Raw genomic sequence first — 20,852 nt, forward strand, 5'->3', positions numbered from 1 at the left:
GCAGGCGCTGTGGCACATCAGGTTAAGCTGCCGCTAGGGGTGCCTGCACCCCATATCACAGCATCAGTTCAAGGCCTGGCTGCTCTGCTTCCACTCCAGCTCCCTGCTAACGCACTTGGGAAAGCAGCAGAGGATGGCCCAAGTGCTTGAGTCCCTGCCACCCAAGTGGGAGAACTGGATGGAGTTCCAGGCTCCTGGCTTTGACCTGACCTAGTCCCGGCTGTTGTAGGCATTTGGTGAGTATATCAACAAACTTCCTGCCTCCCTCCCTCCTCCCCCACCTTCCCCTCCTTCCCCCTCTCCCCCTCTCCCTCCTTCTGTTTCTCTCTGTCTCTCCCTCTCTCTCTCCCTCTCACCCTTTTAAGTAGATGGAAATAAACACATAAACATTTTTTAAATATATTTTTAAAAAACATGACCCTCACTCCTATGAGGAGAATGGATTTAAAGGGCCATAAGCCAACACAGGAGGATGCAATGGGATGGTACGGGACAGCCACAGTAATGGCAAGCAGAGGATGACAGTGGTGGTGGTAGTGATGAAGTCGTGGGAATGAACTCAGGTACGTTTCTGATGTAGGGTCCCTGAACTTACCAGTGGGTCAGACACACAGAGCATGAGGAAGAGAAGAATCCTAGGCATTGGCTGAGAGCAGCTCTTCACCCGAGACACACAGGGCCCAGGAGGCGAGTGGAGTCCAGGCTGCCTGCACGTCCTGACCACGGAGCAGTGGTGGCTGCTGAGAACCTGCCGTGAGCCAGGCCCTGCGGCCGACACTGTGGGCCTGGATGTCATTTAGCCCTCACAACCACCCTGAAAGGGAAGGGGCTCTCACTGTGTGGATTTCACAGTCCAGGGCAAAGATCAGAGATGGTGCCGGGATTTTTGCACCAGTGACTTGACCTGCTTTCTGGTTGTGTTCCAGGGTTCATGGAACACCAGGTCCTGGAGCAGAAATTCAAGGAGACGAAAGCAAGCCCATTTCATTCTGGTCTAGGATTTTTGTTTTGAAAGGATGGCATATTTCTAATAAATGTGTGAGCGGTTACAGCTAATTACAGGGAATTGTTCTAAGATGACATTTGGGGGAAGACTAAGGAATGGGAATTTCCGCAATTGTACCTTCCTTTCAGAGCCTAAAGAACAAGAAACTTGCTCCACAGTCTTGAAGGAGGAGTTGACAGCACCTCAGGGAGTAACTTAGCTCAGCAGCATGGCTGCGAACGAGGGGTCTGGCCTCCTCTGAGCTAGAGCTCAGACCATAGGACTAAACAGAGACCCTTTTTTCACGAGCCCTAAAATCTCAGCCATGAGCTCAACTTTCTCTTTGAAATCCCACGTTTTTCTAAAATTCCCCCATCTCTGATGCAGACGGAACACGTTAGGAAATCCTCCATGGGCCCAGTGCACAGCGCAAAGCTGTGTGCTGATGTCCTGGGGAGTGTGCTGTGCCCAGATGGGGCTGCCTGCCGCCGACTACCTCCAGGCTCACCCAGGGATGGCTGCCGCTAATCCAAACCAGTCCTGACCAGTCCCACTTTTGACTACAGCTCTGTCTACAGCTCTGTGTCCTCCCCCGCCCCTTCCCGCCATCTGTCAGGGAATTGTTCTACGGGCTGAAATACAAGGGAGGCTGCATTTAGGGAGGGGAGCAGACTACCCTCCGTGGTCTCAGGAATCAAGAGCAGGCTGATCGTGTAGTCAGAGACAAATCCTATTAGCAGTAACATGGATCTGTGGGAAGATTCTGTTCTCCGACTCTGAGGACAGGCAGGGATGTGACAGGAGAGATGTGCTGAACCTGTCAGGTTCGATGATAAAAAAAATTGGTTCACTTTCAATTTTCTAGATGTGGGATCAGTGCTACTATTCTCACTTGCTTTTAGCCTCAATGAACGAGAGCAGAGCCATGCTGGCCCCTAGGTTGTCAAAGACCTCCCAAGGCGCTGAATGGCTTCTTTGTTTGCTTTATTAGGATCATTGTTAAAGATATAGTTTTGAGCTCAGCAGGGACTGTGTGCTGCCCAAGCACCATGTTGGACACGTATGGGATCGCTTCTGGTTGCCACGGTGGTGCGCTGTGGACATCTACGGGGTCAAGTCCAAGCCACGGAGAAGCCAACGTCAGCCCACGCAGGGTGCTCCCACGTCCTCACTCACCTGATGTCCCCCTGGATAACTCCATGGGTGCTATAAACACAAGTAATTTTCAGCCTTGATTTACCCCGAAACTTCCAGGTCTGGAGCTACCTTGTGTTATATTCAGAGCCCGGCTGGCAGTGGTAAACCAATTCAGAAAACACCACCCCTGGGGCCACACGCCATCAACTCATCGGGAAAGCACACCTGCGTCAGTCACCTGTAGGCCTCCCATCCACAGGGACTCCGGAAATGGGCAGGCAGCTGCCTACTGCATCCTGTCTTCTACTTTCATGGGCAAGAATTTACACGCTGGAATTCCCATGACTGCACATGTATTACTTATCTATCGGTCTCCTTTTTAAATATTGTTAGGTCATTATAATGAAACTGTGTGCAACTGCATGTGACTGGGTTATATAATCTACGAGTTTCATTTCAGGACAGCATAGAGGATGTCACATCAGTTATAAAACGGGCTTGTGCCTGAAAAATGCACCGTTCAACAGCCTCAAAGAATCATTTGAAGAAGAAAAACACCCCCTGAATGAACTGTTCTCACTGTTTCAATGCGTCTTCCCTGTGTTCTTCGGCAGAATGACCATTTTTAAATAGCTATACTTTCTGGTCACAAGATAACCTTTATCCCCAGTGTGTGGATGGATGGGAAAACAGGGACTCAGAGAAATTCAAAATCTGCCAAATCTATGAGTAGCTGAGCCAAGTCTTCACCCTAACTTCCATTCAACAATGGGCTACTCCCAAGCCAAAGTCCGTTTTCAAAATAGATGTTGGATTTTGCTGGAACCAGTGACCCTTGGATGAGAATAACAAGGACCAGAGGTATTGAGAAAGAGATGGTGGAGAAGGGCACAGAGAAGAAACACTGGAAAGGCAGACGATGGTTCAGGACAAGGGGGAGGCAAGGAGATGTGTAACGGGGTGAAGAGGGCAGAGATGGAGAGGAGGGAGAAAGAGAAGGGACGGCGGAGGCAGACAGGGAGGAGCTGAGTCAGAGAAGGAAGAGGAGGAAAAGACGTAGGGAGAGACCATCGCAGCGTGGGCTGCAGAGGCACGGGGAGGACCCAGGACGTGGAGTCCAGCCCAGCACTGCTGTTTCTGTGGCTGTAGGCAAATCTTTCTGTCTGCTTTTCCACTGGGTCATTGAGAACATAAGCATCTACCCACCACTTGCACAAGGTAGGAGTAAGGCCATCCGACACAAAAGACCAGAGAGAATTCTGGAGAAAAGTGGAAAGGGACAGGTCTTAGGTCCGTCACAGAGATCCATCGCGATCCTCCGGGCACTTGGAGGCTGTGTGTGGGTTTGTGTGGCCTCTGAATGCCTGCTCTCACGTTCCCACATACACAGAGGTACTCCTACAGGAAGCAACTGAAATCCACCCACCACCAGGCGACCAGGTGCTAGGATTTCTCCCCATCTCCCTTTCATCCCCGGTGCTATGAAACAGCCCTGGCAAGACCAGGAAGATGTAGGGAGCATTTGTCATTGAGGCCCATTGAATTTTATTAGCAATTTTCTCCTTTGTTAGCAATTTCACATTGCATATTAGCATTTGTTTTCATATCATATTAGCATTCATCGCAAAAGGCTAATCTCATTAGTGCTTTTCACATGGTATTAGAGAAAACAATCACACAGTGCCAATGCGTCAGTGCAACCAGGATGGCCTCTCATCTGCTGTTTTCCAGATCTGCCTCACCTCTCTCTGCAGAGCCGACTGCAAAGAGGGGGAAACACACAGATTCTGATCCTCTGAACCCACTGGGCTGTTCCAGAGCTGGGATTTCTACCCTCCCTAAAATTTCAATTCATCCATTCCTTTAGTATTTATTGAGCATAAGAGGGTACTTCCAAAGGCTCATGGAAAATGAAATCAAAATTTTATTTTGGCACAAAAAAAAAATCAAATCCACTTGTATGAGGGGTCTCCAAAAGGTTTATGCAAGTATATGCTGTGAAAAAATCGTGCATAGATTTCAAAAAAAATTGGCACCAAAATAAATTTAGCTTTTCATTCCATTTTCCATAAACCGTTTGAAGAACTCCCATATACCTGTCCCAAGTGTTGTGCTAAATACTAGGGGCACAGCATAAAATAAGACTCTGTGAAAAAAAAAAGTTAAACAACTGTTTCCCCCAGGTTTTAAGTGTATAAACAAATTGTGAAGGAACTTTGAACACACTCTTTTAGAGCACTTTATAGTTGTTCAACTGTCAGCGGAGCTGGCATGCCAATTTCAATCATTCATGTTGATCTCCTCAGAACGGATTCCCCAACGGTCTCTGAACAGGCAACACTCCCTTAGCCTAGTTAATACGTCTGGTTGAACCTAAAATAATCAAGCCAGCATTTCCAGTGTGTTCTGTCATGCAAGATCTTTCTTATTCTTGACTTATTTCTGAGTAAAGTGAAGCATTTTCAAGTTAATAAACCTGAAGTTTACAAATGAAGATGGAGTATGCATAAAAAATAAGAGCAGCCATTTGGTTTAGAAGTTAAGATGCCTGTGTCTCATACTGGAGTGCCTGGGTTCGAATCCTGACCCTGCTACCAATTCCAGCTTTGGGTCAGTGTGCACCCTCGAAAGCAGCAGGAAATAGCTTAAGTACTTGGTTCCCTGACATCCATGTAGCAGGCCGGGATTGAGTTCCTGCTCCCAGCTTTGGCGGGCCAAGTTCTGGTCACCACTGTGGACTTACGGGGAGTGAATCAGTGGGTGGGAATGCTCATTCGCTCACTCTCTTTCTCTCTTACTCTCTCTCTCTCATTTTTTCTCTCTCTCTCAAATACACCTAAAATTTTTTAAACAGATAACAGTTTTTTACAAATCAGGTCAAAGGTCAGCATCATGGGGCAGCTAACTAAGCCATTGCCTGCGATGGTGGCATCCCATATGAGAGCTCGTATGAACCTCTCACTGCTCTTCTTCTGATCCAGTCCCCTGCTAATGTGCCTAGGAAAGCAGTGGGTGATGGCCTGAGTACCCGGGCCCCTGCACTCAAGTGGGAGACCTGCACGGAAATCCAGAATCCTGGCTTTGGCCTGGCCCATCCGCAGTTACTACAGTCATTTTGATGTGAACCAGCAGATGCAATCTCAATCTCAATCTCAATCTCTCTCTCTCTCTCTCTGTATGTGCCTTTCAAGTAAACAAATCTTTTAAAAATGAAACAAAAGTAAAAAAAGGAACAAGTTTTGCAGTTAATTCTCATAATGCAACTCACTGAGGACAGAAGTCCTGCATGGGAAGTAAGTGCTCAGTGATTCCTGTTAATTTATTAACTGTAAAACTTGCTCTCAAACTTTTTTTTTTTTTGGTGTGTGTGTGTGCAAATTGTTGAAATCTTTACTTAGTATAGAGTTGGCCTTCTGTATATAAAGTGAGGGGAGGGGAGGGAGGGGGAGGGGGAGGGGAGGGGAGGAGGGAGGGGAGGGGGGTCTTCATGAGAACAAAAATTCACCTTGAACTGAGGGCAAGGTTCACAGCTCACACTTCACCTGCCTCTGAGCTCTGCTCACCCAGCCTGGGCTCCAGAAAGAACGCTGTACCATTCCCCCGGGCCTCCCGAGGCATACAGCACTCCAAGGCAGAGCATGCCAAGTGCTTGATGCACACACAAGGCTTTTCTTCCCTGTAAACCTGTTGCCACAGGAATAGAGCTCCTGGACTGGCAATACTGGCAAAACACTGGCAGAAGGAATGAGGATTCGGGAGAAAGCCACCTCTTGAATTCTTGCCGGGAAATTATCCTTAGTCTTTGATATATTAAAATTGAAGTGCTGTAAATGCTGGTTGTCATGACAACACTTTGCATGCCGCCCTGTGATTGGTGGTGTGAGTTCACTTTCCTTTGGGTGTTGCAGCCTAATTAACTGTTATTTTTGTCGGTGTGGAGGAAGAGCCCACACTTGGGGCTTTTGGCAGTAAATGCAGCCCCTGTGGACTGAGTTAATTTTCATAGACTACAAAGAGAGAAATGGCTGGGTCCCAGTCATATTTATAGCTGCAGAAAAGTTGCCAATGTTTAAGTAAGAGTCACAGAAAATATTAGAGTACTCCCCAAGTTCAGTTAGGAAATTTCAGTGTCTCCAGCAATCACAAAACTTCTCTGGGCTGCATCCGGGCAAATAGGTGGCAACGAACCTAACCCAAAGACGGGTCCTTTGTTGCCTGTCCCAGTTGACGGTGCCTCCCCTACCAGGTGGGCACAGACTTGTGCACCTGGTTCGCACCCCATCCCCCACAGCTCGGTACCACGCACTAGCAGAAGTCAGACAGCACCAGCAGGAATACGGGAGAGCCTCTGACCTGGTTCTCTAGTCCTGCACCCAGAGATGTTGTAACTATGCAAACCAACTTGGTGGATCCAGCAGCTCTCTGAAGACTTCCCAGGAAACAAGTCCAGGTTGCCACAAGCCCGAAAACCAGGAAACTGCCTTGCTGCGATTTTAAGCAATTTGTTTTCCATTTTAACTCTTAGGTGAGTGGAACAAATCTCACGGTCTAATACGGATTGTCCAACTCATATTTCTCTCTCAGTTTAAGAAAAGTATGACCTCCTGACATGTGTTTTTAAAAACTGAAGGATCCCAGGGCAAGCATTGTGGAGAAGGTTAAGCAGCCACATTCCATATCGGGGGTCAATTTTTTTTCCCTAAAGACTTATTTGTTTATTGGAGAGGGAGAGGGAGAGGCAGAGAGGCAGAGAGGCAGAGAGAGAGAGAAAACGAATCTTCCATCCAGTGCTTCACGCCACAAATGGCCCCAACAGCTGGAGCTGAGCCGATCCAAAGCCAGGAGCCAGGAACTTCTTCCAGGTCTCCCACACGGGTGCAGGGGCCCAAGCACTTGGCCCATCTTCTACTGCTTTCCCAGGCCATAGCAGGGAGCTGGATTGAAAGTGGAGCAGTGGGGACTGGAACCGGTGCCTATATGGGATGCTGGCACTGCAGACCAGGGCTTTAACCCACTGTGCCACAGTGCTGGCCCCTCAGGGGGTCAATTTGAGTCCTGGATACTTTGCTTCTGATCCAGCTCCCTGCTAATGCACCTGGGAAAGCAGCAGAAGATGTCCCAAGTACTTGGGCCCCTGCCCCCCCACACATACACTCCCTCTCCCTCTCCCTCTCTCCCTCCCTCCCTCCCTCCCTCTCTCTCTCTCCCTCCCTCCCTCTCCTTTTCTATCACATTGTCCTTGAAATAAAATAAACACATAAAACTTTTTAAAAATAAAACTGAAGGATATTTCCTCTCTAGGAAATTTTGCATTGCTAATAATTTGCCTTCCTTTTCATGTGAACTTAAGCTCTTCCTGGGCAGCTGATGGTTCAGTGTGTTTTGCAGGCTAAAGAACATAGAGGATGCAGGTGTTTCTCACTCCGTGTCTGTCGTGATCACGAACTATTTGAGGCTGGCACTTTATAAAGTTTATCGAGCTCACAGTTCTGGGGGTTCAAGAGCATGGCACCAGCATCTGCCAGGTTCTGGTGAGGGCCTAACGTCAGGTGGGGATCATAGGTGGAGCATGCGCAGAGGGGCCAAGAGCCTGGGGTGGCCTTCCCTTCTCAGAGGAGCCAACTCACCCTGTGAGACGCGCATCAAGGGTAGTGCTGCCACGACCCATCCGGTCTGAGATAGGACCCACCTACGAAGGTTTCAGAGCCTCGCCACCACCACCACAAGGACCAAGCTTCCAGGACACAAAGATTTGCAGGCTCAAGCAACTCAGACCCAAACCACAGCAAGGCAGAAACCTCGTGTGGATTTTAAAGAACAAGTAGAATTATACTGGATCACTGAACCCAATCCCAGAGCTCTAGTAAGCATTTTGATTCTCTTTGACCATTTTGAGATTTCTCTGCTTTGCAGCACAAATTAAAAACTCTCTCTTGAGGCAGAAGTTAGTGCACTGATTAAGCTTCACACCCACATCCCATGTCAGAGTGCACAGCTTCAAGTCCAGCTCGCCTTCTGATTCCAACTTCCTGCTAATGCGAATTCTGGGAGGCCGCAGATGATGGCTCGAGTACTTGGGTCCCTGCTACCCATGTGGAAGACCTACATTGAGTTCCGGCTCCTGGTTTCTGCCTGGCCCAGCCCTGGCTCCTGCTGGCATATGGAGGATAAAGCAAGAGATGGAAGATCCTTCTGTTTGGATGGCCAGGGCTGAAGCACCAGGGTGGCAGGAACCCAGTCAACCAGGCCATCACCTGCTGCCTCCCAGGATGAGCATCAACAGGAAGCTCGAGTCAGGAGCCTGAGCTGAGCACTGGCCCCAGGTGCTCCAGAGTGGGACGTGGACGTCTTAACCGCTCGGCTAACTGCCTGCCCCGTGTGGTTGTTCTGACTCCCCCAGCCAACAGGTTGCTACTCAGCCATTCTCTCAAATTAGCAGTAAGATTAGATTTGGTAAAGCCTTACTTCCTGGAGATATGGGATTTTCTGGCATCCCAGGAGCTTGAGTTTCACCCTGAGTGGGGCTTAATCACGTGCTCCTCGTGCTAGACTTGATGACTTGGCTGCCGGGGCCCAGGTCTTCCCGGCACGGTGCAGATCTGTCTGAATCCTGCAGGTCTGGCAGATCTTGCTGACATCGACAGCACCCAGGACTGCCGCTGACTCGGGTGTGGATGCCCTGCCAGCATTCTTTGCCACTTACAAGCTATAGGTGTGTAGACACCTTCCTGCTTCACACAAGAGCTGCCCATGGGTACTACATGGGCACAACATGCTTGCTGTTCAGTAATTAAGTGCCTCCTGTGCACCAGAACAATTGTTAAGTGCCTACTGTGTGCCCCAAGTACACAGAGAAGAGGTGAGAATACCTCAGTGGAGAGCACTGTCGGCAAAGGTTCCCTTGTTGGTTTAGGCAAAATGCAGAATGGAGGGGTGAGAGACGAGTTGTACTCACCGAGCTTCTTCCTAGACCTCACCCTGCTTTCCTGCAAAGGATCCTGGGGAATCTTCCAAGAGCTGCAGGCACCTGTGAAACAAAGATGGGCGTGCCTGGGTCTGTGTGGCACGGGCCGAGGGGATCAGACGGGGATGGGTTTCACAGCAATTCCTCCTGCAGATTCTGTCACTCCTGGGTGGAGTTGAAGGGAGATCTTTCTGATTCTTCTCCGATTCTGCATTTCCACTTCTGAGCAAAGTTCCCTGAAAGGACCCTTCTGCATCTGACCCTCTGTGTCTGTCCTCAACCCGTTCTGTCTTCTCTAAACCTCAGGAGCTGGGAGGCAAGAACACTGCCACTGCAGTAGGCACTGGTCGGTTCTGCCTGGTTAGCATCTCTTCTCCCTTCTGCTGGAGACAACTCCCTAGTTGTCTGGGGAGGTAGCACCACCTGTCTCCCACTCTCTGACGGACTCCTGCAGGTGGTGAGAACTGGATCCACAGGTCCAGCAGAAGGCGTGATTCAGCCTGGCCAATCGAAGCACCACATTCCTTCCTCCCATCACCAGGACCCAGCCATTGGTTTAATTATGAGCAGGTGACCCCATCAGAGCTGGGGGTCCTGACAGGAGAGCCAGGGCTATGCTGGGCTGCAGCTGTGAGGCTGCATGCCTACTTTTCCCGGGGCACGGTGTAGAGGAGATGCAAGACCCAGGTGGGCATCTCCTCTGGCTACCATCAGCACCTCATCCCTTGGAACAGGAGGCAGCTGGCCCTCACTGTCTGCATCCAAGCCAGGTGCTTCACAAGGGTTCCACTTGGTCAAGGTTTGCATGATCATCCTTAAAAAGATGGCCCTCTCCGACATGAAGCCTGTCTATCACTCCACAGTGAAACGAGTGGCCTCCTGAGCAGACCGGGATTTCCTCCACTCCTGCCTCTGCCAATCACAGGCCGTGTACACGTGGGCAAGTCATCAACCTCTCAGAGCATCCGTCTGGGAGTCTGGCACTTTTGTCCTAGGTTATTGTGGCAATGCAATGACATCCCAAAGGTTATGTGCTTTATCACATTACTTGATACCTAGTAAACACCCTAGAATATGTTATCAGCCCCCAAAAAGAAACACTAAGAAGGGGTATCAGGCTTCAAATGAATATGAATTTTCCCACAGGCTTTGGATGAATGCTGTCCTAGGGAGGTGAAGAGGAAGCCAGTTTATTATGGCATTTTGGAAAGAAAAGGAATTGGAGGCAGAGGGAACAGGAATGACAGGAATACAGAACTTTAAGAAATGGCTTAAGACCTCATCTTAAAAGAGCTGCCACTCCTTGACAGTAGGGTTTTATACTGGACTGTCAACTCTGACAAGTTGGAAGTGGGCGATCTTTGCAGCGGGGAAGCTGGTGTAGCTATCACATTATCATGCTATGCATTAGCATTTCAATATGCGACTGACCTGAAACGCAGCTCCAGTCAACCCCGCTCCCACCCCACTCCACCTTCAGTTTTGCCTTGCAGCGATGGCCCTCTGATTCTTTTTGAGCAGCCAATGAACCCAACTGACTTCCCTTCCATTGTTGTTGTCAGCAGGGGGAATAATGGGAGGACTCTGTCCATCCCCAAGTAATAACTCAAAGCAATGTTGTTGCTTGTGCCAGTGGCTGGCTCTTTATTGTCATCACTGTTGTTTTATTCCTGGTCATTATAATTGCCTTCTATTGCAGACTCAAGCTGTGTTTGAAATCTCACCCCCTTTCATTTCTCCTCTGCTTTGAAGGGAACTGATGTGCACAGCCCACCAGTGGGGGACCTCCTCCTTCCTCTCCCAGCTGATGCTACATTACAACAGAAGTCGCACGACTCCAAAGGATGATTTTGACTTTGAAGTTCTTATGATCTATTTGTGCAATACACATGTTAAATTAGAAATTCATTTGTCATTCCCAGATAATAATGTTCAGAATGGTGCTTCCTGCACGAATCATTATCTTTGGCCTGGAGTTGTTCTACTTATGAATATGCATGAGCCCAGAGATGGGGAGAAGAGAGATTTGCAGAACCTGTTTCCCGGAGGAGCCTCAGATGGTTTGGCTCCATGTTCTGAGTTTGAGCTTCCAGAGCCAAGCCCCGCGTCTGTCTCGCCACCCACAGCTCAGCCCATCTTCTCAGAACATCTGCTCTCTATCGACAGAGTGACCATGGGGAGCCCACATGGTCAGGAAAATGCTGCTGCCCGTCCATTCGTGACACACGAGGTGAACCCTGAAAGAGAGTTAGGAGGCAGCAGAAGTGGAGGAGGCATCACAGTGCCCTTCAGAAACCCCAGCTGGAGAACGCAGAGGCCATGTGGAGCTGCATGCCGGCTTTGCCTCCAGGAAGCAGGAATTAGAGTCTAAAGAGCCAAGACTTCCAAGAGGGAGGAAGGCCAGAGGTTAGCTGCCCCCGTGGTGGGTGCAGGGGGCCTTTCCCAAATGAGCAAACGAGTAGCAGCTGGACGTCGAGTACAGGCAGGTGGGGCCGCCACCAGCATCCGAGCTGCCCTGGGCCTCCATGGCTGCTTGGTCACATCTGGATGAAGTCATGGCTTTGAGTCCCAGTCAGATCCAGGTTTCAGCCTCAAAGGACTCACTGTGTTTTGCTGTAGAGGGATGGCTCTTAGAGTATCTCCTCCTGTGTGGACTGGTTTCCTATCAATCAAAGTCTCTACCTGCCAAAGCTCTGCCGTGATTCTCTGCTGTGCTGGAAAGAGATCATATTTATTGATCAGCTGCTTTGTTTCAGGCACTGCACCACAGCTGCTTGCAATCGTCTCCATAGATGGTGTTTTTGAAATAGGTGACTCTCCCTGCTCCTCAGCAGAGCATCCATTGTCTCAGAAAGGACTGCGCTGGTCATGGCGGAAACACAAAGAGGAAGTGGCGATGTCCCCTCTTGACTTCCAAAGTAGGCCCTTAGCGCTCAGAGTGAGACAATAGCCTTATAATGCAGGCTTCATTGAGAAAGAAATGGTGACTCCTAGCAACTCTTGGAGTCTGTGCAAAGAAGTTCACTGCAAACTCTAGGATAGAAAACACAGAGGAGAAATTCCTACCTCTTACACAGACAGACGTGGTCACTGTTCCAGCCTTGGGCAGGAAGCGAGAGTGGGGCCGAGAGAGGAAAGAAATTTTGAGGGAAAGAAAGCAAGATGAAGACCCTACTGGAGCTCTGAGCTTGAAGAGAGAAACTGGAAGTGGGTTGAAAAAAAAAAACCTGCAGCCCAAGACGCACCTCCTTGAAGAACATCCATTAGCTGGTGTGGAGCGCCCTCCCTCAGCAAGCTGTGGCTGACAGGGTACCTCAGGCTCACCTCCTGCAGCTCAGAACACCAGGGCTGCCACATACAGTGACTTCATCACCGAGACCAGGCAACAGGCACCTTTCTCTGCACCCAGCCAGCCAGTGAAACACTCCAGCTTTGCAGGCTACAGAATCTGCCACAGCTCGAAACTCTGCCATGGACGATATGTAACTGAGTGAGGTTAGCTCCAGTCCAAGAAAACCTCATTTAGAAAATCAGACCGCAGGGCAGCTGTCTGATGCAATGGTTGGGACACTGCTTGGGATGCCCACATGCCGTATCGGATGGAGTGCTTGGGTTTGAGTGTCTGCCTGGGCTTCCAGTCCAGCTTCCTGCGAATGCACTTCCTGGGGGACAGCAGGTCACGGTTCAAGTACTTGGGTCTCTGCCACCCATGTGGGAGACCTGGACTGAGTTACCAACTGCTGGCGTCAACCTAGCCTGTGGTGGGCATTTGAGGAGTGAACCAGTGGCTGGGCAATCTCCCCCTCCCTCTCTGCCTTTCAGATTAATTAATTAATTGATTATATTTTTTAAGACAAGTCAGACGACAGCCCACAGGTTTGAATCTGCTGGCGGCTGACGTAGCTCATGGTACTGATGGCATTCCCCTGGCGTGGATGACGAAGCTCCCCGCCTGCTTCCTTCTGGGGGGACCCAGCGTTTGTGACAGGACAGACACAGCAGCAAAGGCCTCGCTCAGGGTGAGGGGGGCAGAGTGAGGGACCCTCTGGGCCAGAGCCAGTGGCAATCTCTGATTTCAATGGTGGCCATCTGCAGCTTAGTCAGAAAAACATCAGAAAGGAGCAGTCGGTGCGTTGGACAGCAGCACAGGGCGCCCAAGGTCAAGTGCGAGGCTCAGAATCCTGCAGTGCAGGCCGGAACAGCTAGGGGGTGGCCGGATGCCACCTTCAAACAGCTGAGAGAGGATCTCCACAGTGACTGACCCTCTGCCATGACCAAGGGCACTTAGAAATGACGTCCAGCTGGTTTCTCCTTCACACCCGCCCCAGACGTCATCAGGGATGGGGCCATGACACAGGACGAGTTATGGGAAACAGGGAAGGTGACACAGATCTCTTGTCCACGCAAAGCAGTCTACCAAGGAAGCGCCTCGTCTCCGCAGATGGGGGCTGGTCCATGGTCCAGGCTCTGCAGGCCTGCCAGGCAAGGCTAGAACTGCAACCTCAAGATGCAAGGTCACTGCTTTTCTTTCTTTTTCCAGAATTTGTACTGTGGTAAATGCACGTCACATGAAATTTACCAGTTTAAAGTAGAAAGCTCAGCAGTGTTAAGTACAGTCATAATGTGCAGCCCTCACCACCATCTGTCTTGTAACCCTTTTCATCTTCTAAAACTAAAACTCCGTACCCATTAAACTAACTCCTCATTTCTCTTCCTCTCAGCCCCTGGAAACCACTATTTTGTTCTCTCTCTCTCTCTCTCTCTCTCTCTGTGAATTTGACTGCTTGAAGTACTTCATAAAAGTGGAGTCACAGTATTTCTCCTTAAAAAAAAAAAAAGACGTATTTATTTTAAAAGAGTTACAGAGAGGGAGAGAGGGAGGGAGAGAGGGAGAGACACAGAGAGACAGAGAGATCTTCCATCTGCTGATTCACTCCCCAAATGGCTGCAACAGCCAGAGCTGGGCCAGAATGAAGCCAGGAGCCAGCAGCTTATACTGGGTCTCCCACAGGGGTGCAGGAGCCCAAGCACTTGGGCCATCCTCTACTGCTTCCCCAGGTGCATCAGCTGGGAGCTGGATCGCAAGTGGAGCAGCAGGGACTTGAACCAGTGCCCACCTGGGATGTGGTGCTGCAGGCAGCAGCTTAACCCACTACAACACAGCACCGGCTCCACATTATTTCTCCTTTTGTGGCTGGCTTCTTTCTCTTGGCACATTGTCCTCAAGGTTCATCCATGGTATGTGTCAGAAACTCCTTCCTTTTAGGGCAGGACAGTGTCCCACTGTGTGAACACATTACGTGTTGATGGGCACTCGGGTTGCGTCTGAGCCTCAGCTACTGTGACGACAGCTGCTGGTTTTCCCAGCAGCACCCAGCGTTTACATGGGGAAGGGCAGTTCGTGGTGGTGCGTGACATCATGGTGGACTTGCTGTGCTTGCTGGCCTGGAATGTTCTATCTTATTTTCTGCTCTAGGGCAAGTGCTGGAGTGGCTCTTGATCAAAGAAAGAGAGACAACCATTGAGACAAGTAGACCTTGAGATGAGAAGTCCAGAAGAAATGCGACAGAATGCTCCCTGAGTTTCACAGCAGAACAGAGAAGCAGGATCTGCTAGGCGGGAATTAAAGGACTTCCAGGCAGAAGAGACATTCTTTTAAAAAAAAAAAGACTTATTGATTTATTTACTTATTTATTTATTTGAAAGGCAGAATTACAGAGAGGCAGAGGCAGAGAGAAAGAGAAAGAGAGGTCTTTCACCCACTGTTTCACTCCATAAATGGCCACAACAACCAGGGCTGGGCAAGACCAAAGCCAGAAGCCAGGAGCTTCATCCAGGCCTCCCATGTGGGTGCAGGGGCCCAAGCACTTGGGCCATCTTCTGCTGCTTTCCCAGGTACATTACCAGGGGCCAGGATTGGAACTGGAGCAGACAGGACTTGAACTAGTGCCTACCTGGGATGCCGGCACTGCATGCAGCAGCTTGACCTGCTGTGCCACAGTGCCAGCCCTGAGAAGAGACCTTCTAAGTGAAAGCATGCACTACATCCTGGCTACTCAGAGTGCAGGCCACAGGCTTGCAGCATTGACATTCCTGGGAGCTTCTAAGAAACGCAGAGGGGCCGGCGCTGTGGCGCAGCGAGTTAACACCCTGGCCTGAAGTGACGGCATCCCATATGGGCGCTGGTTCTAGTCCCGGCTGCTCCTCTTCAGATCCAGCTCTGCTATGGCCTGGGAAAGCAGTAAAATATGGCCCAGGTCCTTGGGCCCCTGCACCCATGTGGGAGACCAGGAGGAGGCTCCTGGCTTCAGATTGGCGCAGCTCCGGCCACTGCAGCCAATTGGAGAGTGAACCATCGGATGGAAGACCTCCCTCTCTTTCTCTCTGCCTCTCTTCTCTCTGTATAACTCTGACTTTAAAATAAATAAATAAATCTTAAAAAAAAAAAAGAAAGAAAGAAACACAGAATGGCAGGTCCCAGCCCAGAGCTGCTGAACCCGAGCCTGCATCCCAACCAGATCCCAGGGTGCTTTGCATGCACATTATAGTGTGGGGGAAAATAAAAAGGCTGGCACTCCACCACGACATAAACAGCTGGTGACTGTGGGACTCCTAAAATGTTTCCATGACCCAGAAGGAAGCAGCTGAGCCCAGCAGGCCACGCCTCCCAGGGTTCCCTGGCCGGAGCTGTGTCACAGCCTTTCCAGGACATAATCAGACTAAGGGTCCCCTGGGGCACCAGCGCACAAACTATGGAAATCAGATTTTCCTCCGAATCAAGCCTGACGGTCTGTTTTAAATAGACTTGGAAATGCCAGAGAACCCCACCTGCTCAAGAAAAAGACACGAAAACAAGCCAGAGAAGTTGCCAAAGGTAGGAGATGCAAAACAGATACAGTTACACTCAAGACTGAGAGACGGAGAGAGAGACAACGGACTGAGGAGCTGGGGGCTGAGAAAGGGAAGAAAGAAATAGGAAAGGAGAGAGAGAGAGAGGGAGGGAGGGAGAGGAAGAGAGAGAGGGAGGGAGGGAGGGGGAGAGGGAGAAAGAGAGAGGAGAGGAGGGGAGGGGAGGGGAGGGGAGGGGAGGGGAGGTGGGTGGTGAGGAGGTGCCCCAGGGAAGCAGAGATCTAGGGAGAAAGCTGGCAGAGCCACCAAAGGACTAAAAGGTGGGGAAGGAACAGGTGGGAAAGAAACGAGAGAAAGAGGGGAACAGACGAAGTCAGGAGAGAAACAGAAAGGGGGGTAGGGAGATGAGGAAGGGAGAGAAAGGGAAGAGAGAAGTGGAGGAGATGAGCTTACGAGAGCCGAGGGAGGCAGACGCTGCGGAGCAGGACAGGAGCAAGAGAGGAGAAAGCAGAGGCAAAGAAGGACGTAGAGATCTGTGGGTAGGAGGACAGAGAGCAGAGAAAATGGAGGGAGGGAGGGAGAGATTAGAGCAGGAGTGGAAACACAGGTGCTGTGACGAGAACTTGTTCAAATGCTTTGCTCTCGGTGGTCCCTGGATCATCAGGTACCAACCAGGTAAGAACCCTTCCCTGCTAAAGAACCCCAAGGACCTCGAATCACTCATAAAAAAAAAAAAAAAAAGGATTTATCTGTTTGAAAGGCAGAGTGACGGAGAGAGAGGGAGGGAGACAGTAAGAGAGAATCTTCCATCCCCTGGCTCATTCCCCAAAGTGCCACAAAGCCCAGGGCTGGGCCAGGCCGAAGCCTGGAGCCCAGAGCTCCATCCCAGTGTCCCCCACATGGGCGGCAGGGGCCCAAGTATTTGGGCCATCATCTGCTGCCTCTAAGGCACATTAGCTGGGAGCACCAGGACTCCGGCTGGTGCTCACAGGGATGCCAGCATGCAGAGGCTTAACCCGCTGTGCCACTGTGCAGTGCCCTCAACTCACTTTCCCAAAAGTCTTCACTTCATTTCCCATCCAGCCCCAGCCCCCATCTCTACCCAGCGGAGACCTTGTTTTCTGACATTCCTGTGCCGTCTGCTCCCTGTGTTGGCCACCTCATGCCTCCTTCCTGGCAAGAAGGCTCACTGCAGACCACACAGACGTGTACAGAGCACACCAGAGCCACAGAGTGCACGGAGCCTTCTGCAGCACAGGTGGCACTGCAGGGCCACAGCCGAGTCTCGACGAGGCTGACGGCGCTGAGATCACGGGGCGGGGGGCATCTGCTCCAACTGCAGCAGCGTGGAGACCGGGAAACTTCCAAATATGCACTTCACGTTAAACAAGGAGTCAGAAGAGGAATTAAGGAAGTAGCTCGAAATAAACAAAAATGGAAACACCACGTGCGGCAAAAGCAGCTCTAACAGGAAAGCGGCTCAAAATGGATTAAAGACTGAAACCTAAGACCCGAAACTACAAAATACGAGAAGAAAACCTAGGAGAAAAGCTTCTTACATTGCTAGGGGCAATGATTGCTTTTTCGGATAAGACTCCAAAAATCACGGGCAGCAAAGGCAAAACTGACAAATGAGGCTGCACTAACCTAAAAAGTTTACGCACCACAAAGGAAATGATTAACAGAAGGAAGCCAACCCAGGTAGTGAGAGAAAATACTTGCACACCATACATCAGATAAGAGTGCAGGGGCCCAAGCACTTGGGCCATCTTCCACTGCTTTCCCAGGTGCATTGGCAGAGAGCTGGACAGGAAGAGGAACAGCCTAGAAATGAACTAGCACCCATAAGGGATGTTAGCACCGCAGGTGGAGGCTTAGCCAGCTCCTCTTCTGGCTATTGAGTCGTTTGAGTTCCTTTTTAGATATTAAATTCTGAGCCAGCAGACGAGAGCTCTTGTTCTCTGTGTCTCTAACTCATTACTTAACCAATGAATTCATTATAAAAATCTGCTTGAGGCTGCACAACTGACAGGAGCCAGGATCTGAACCTGGTACCCTTTGACTCCACGTCCTGCATTGCTGGCCACCCCTTGGTGCCTCTGGTCCCCGTGAGCCCTTCCCCTCACACAGCCACAACAGGCAGAAGAAAAGACATAACACATCCACAATGCATACAAAATAGTTTATTTTTACTCCCTGGTAAAACAGCTCCCCTGCACTGAGTTAGCAGAATGCTACATTTTTTTTAATCCCATCTTTTTGCTTTAGTTACACTAATTGCCCTTCTTGGTCTGTAATTTTCGAATTCTTATTTTCCACTTGCAGTCTACCATGTAAGCTGTGTTGATGAGCAGAGACATCCGTAGCCAGTGTAAAGTGGTCTGTTCCACCTGTTCTCTCTCCGCCCTCCCTGGTGGTAGGAGTCACAGCAGCCTGGCCACAGAAACTCTGGGGTTCCATGCCATTTTGCTTCTAGAAAACTCACTCCTCTCCCCGACAGCTGTATCCTCACTGTAGTCTTTCCAGTGAGCAGGAGGGCCAAAGAGTCTGGGAGGAGACGGCGATGGCAGCAACCCAGACTTGCTGAGGAGGCCACCTGTGGCATTTGCAGACAGAGGAGCAGAGAGCAGTTTCCAGAGCCCTCACTGCTGTACACTGAGTGCACCATTTATTAGGTTACCAGGAAGGGGAAGTGTGACGCCTTCACCCCCCTCCTCTGCTGGGATGGCTGCCAAATCGCTTCCTGGGCTCTGTTAATCTCGCCCAAAGAGGCAACACGGCAGAGAGCGATTGAACATGAGGTCCAAATCCAGCTTTGCTCTGTCCTGTGTGTCCTTGGAAAGGTAGGCCAACCTCTCTGCACTTCATGTTCCCCATCTATGAAGTAAGGCTAACGAGGCTGGCTGACTGGGCAAAGAAGTTAGAACAGTTTCTGTCACACTGAAAGCTCCAAGTGTGGCTGGCGCCATGGCTCACTTGGCTAATCCTCTGCCTGTGGCGCCAGCACCCCCAGGTTCTAGTCCTGGTTGCGGCACTGGGTTCTAGTCCCGGTTGCTCCTCTTCCAGTCCAGCTCTCTGCTGTGGCCTGGGAAGGCAGTAGAGGATGGCCCAAGTGCTTGGGCCCCTGCTGAATGGGAGACCAGGAGGAAACACCCGGCTCCTGGCTTCGAATTGGCGCAGCGCTGGCCATGGTGGCCATTAGGGAGTGAACCAACGGAAGGAAGACCTTTCTCTCTCTCTCTCTCTCTCACTGTCTAACTCTGCCTGTCAAAAAAGAAAAAAAGAAAGCTCCAGGTGAATGCTTACTATAAACGAGCCAGGCTGACAGGTAAGTCAAAAGGGTATGAAGATCCCAAAGGACTGATGAGAACTACAAGCAGCAGATGTCTCGGGGCTGGTGTTGTTTCGCAGTGGGTTAAGTCACCACCTGAGATGCCAGTATCCCATAGCAGAGCACAGGTTCAAGTCCTGGCTGCTGCTGCTGCTTCTCCTCCTCCTCCTCCTTTTGTGTTTTATTTATTGAGAAGTAGAGTTACAAATAGAGAGAGGGAGAGACAGAGAGAAAGAGCTTCTGTCTGCTGGTTCACTCCCCAAATGGCCGCATTCTGAAGCCAGGAGGTAGGAGGTTCTTCCAGGTCTCCCACACTGGTGCAGGGGCCCAAGCACTTGGGTCATCTGCTGCTGCCTTCCCAGGCCATAGCAGAGAAAGATCAGAAGAGGAGTAGCCTGGACCTGAACTGGCACCCATATGGGATTGCTGGTGCCGCAGATGGAGGCGTAGCCCACTGCATCACAGTGCCGGCCCCTGCTCTGCTTCTGATCCAGCTTCCTGCTGATGCATCTGGGGAGGTAGCAGGTGACGGCTCCAGTACTCGGGTCCCTGCCAGCCACATGGGAGAGCCACATGGATTCCCTAGATCATCGCTCAGCCTCGCCCAGCCCCAGCCACTACAGCCATTTGAGGAGTGAACCAGTAGATGTAAGATTGTGTGTGTGACTCTCCCTTCAAATAAAAAAAAGTTTAAAAACAAAGCAGTGATCTGTTCCCACACAGGGACACAAAGAGCATGGTGGCAGTGGTCCCTCAGTCTCCCATCTCTACCCTGCACACCTCCTTCCTGCCTTTCCTCTGTCTTCATGTCTTATGTTGAATGACAAAGCAGGTGATATGCCTATGTCCGGTCACATCATAACAGTAGCTTCCTGTGTCCAATAGCCCTGGATCTGGCCACTGAGTGCCTTTCTCCTCTCAACAAGCAGGTCAGCCACACATCAGCATCTTCACCTGTGGGGGAGGTTGCAGGGATTATGTTTGTGTCTAAGAGCCAGGTGCAGGGAAGAGGACAGAGTGAGCCAGCGATGAAGGGAAGACCATCAGACCATGCTTTGGAGCATTCTACCATGGTGGGGATGTGCCTGTGGTCTCCACCAGGAAATCCATGACTCCAGGCACGAAGTGTGCGGGGGCAGCACCTTCTCACAACCCAGCTTCAAGCCTACCCTGCCACCTGCTAGATCTTTAACTTTGGGAAAATTATTTTTAAGATTTACTTTATTTGAAAGGCAGAGTGGGGGGGGATAGAGAGAGATCTTCCATCTACTGATTCATTACCCAAGTGGCTACAATGGGTGGGGCTGGGCCAGGCTCAAGCTAGGAGCCTGGAACTCCATCCAGGTCTCCAATGTGGATGGCAGGGGCCCAAGCACTCAGGCCGTCTTCCATTGCCCTCCCAGGCACATTAGCAGGGAGCTGGATCGGAACCGGAGCAGCCAGGACTCAAACCAACACTCCCATATGGGACGATGCAATCTCAGGTGGCAGCTTAATTTAGCACTGTGCGACAACACCTGCCCTGGGGAAACTGTTTTAATTCTGTGTTTCCAGTTCTTTATCTGTCCATTCTCCTGACATACAGC

The 20,852-nt window shown here is 50.5% G+C and overlaps 1 long non-coding RNA gene across 1 annotated transcript in view; it reads right to left on the bottom strand.

Moving 5' to 3' along the window:
• Positions 1 to 320: 320 nt before the first annotated feature.
• The window catches only part of LOC103348570 (uncharacterized), a 129,164-nt gene continuing 108,632 nt past the window's right edge, over positions 321 to 20,852 (bottom strand). The window contains exons 4-5 of the long non-coding RNA XR_011384692.1: positions 9,078 to 9,149; positions 321 to 2,191 (exon numbers count right to left, since the gene is read on the bottom strand). This is a non-coding gene — a long non-coding RNA (uncharacterized lncRNA). The remainder of the gene's footprint in view (positions 2,192 to 9,077; positions 9,150 to 20,852) is intronic.

The sequence above is a fragment of the Oryctolagus cuniculus genome, chromosome 19 (genome assembly GCF_964237555.1).
Source record: "Oryctolagus cuniculus chromosome 19, mOryCun1.1, whole genome shotgun sequence".
In the NCBI taxonomy this organism is placed as follows: domain Eukaryota; kingdom Metazoa; phylum Chordata; class Mammalia; order Lagomorpha; family Leporidae; genus Oryctolagus; species Oryctolagus cuniculus.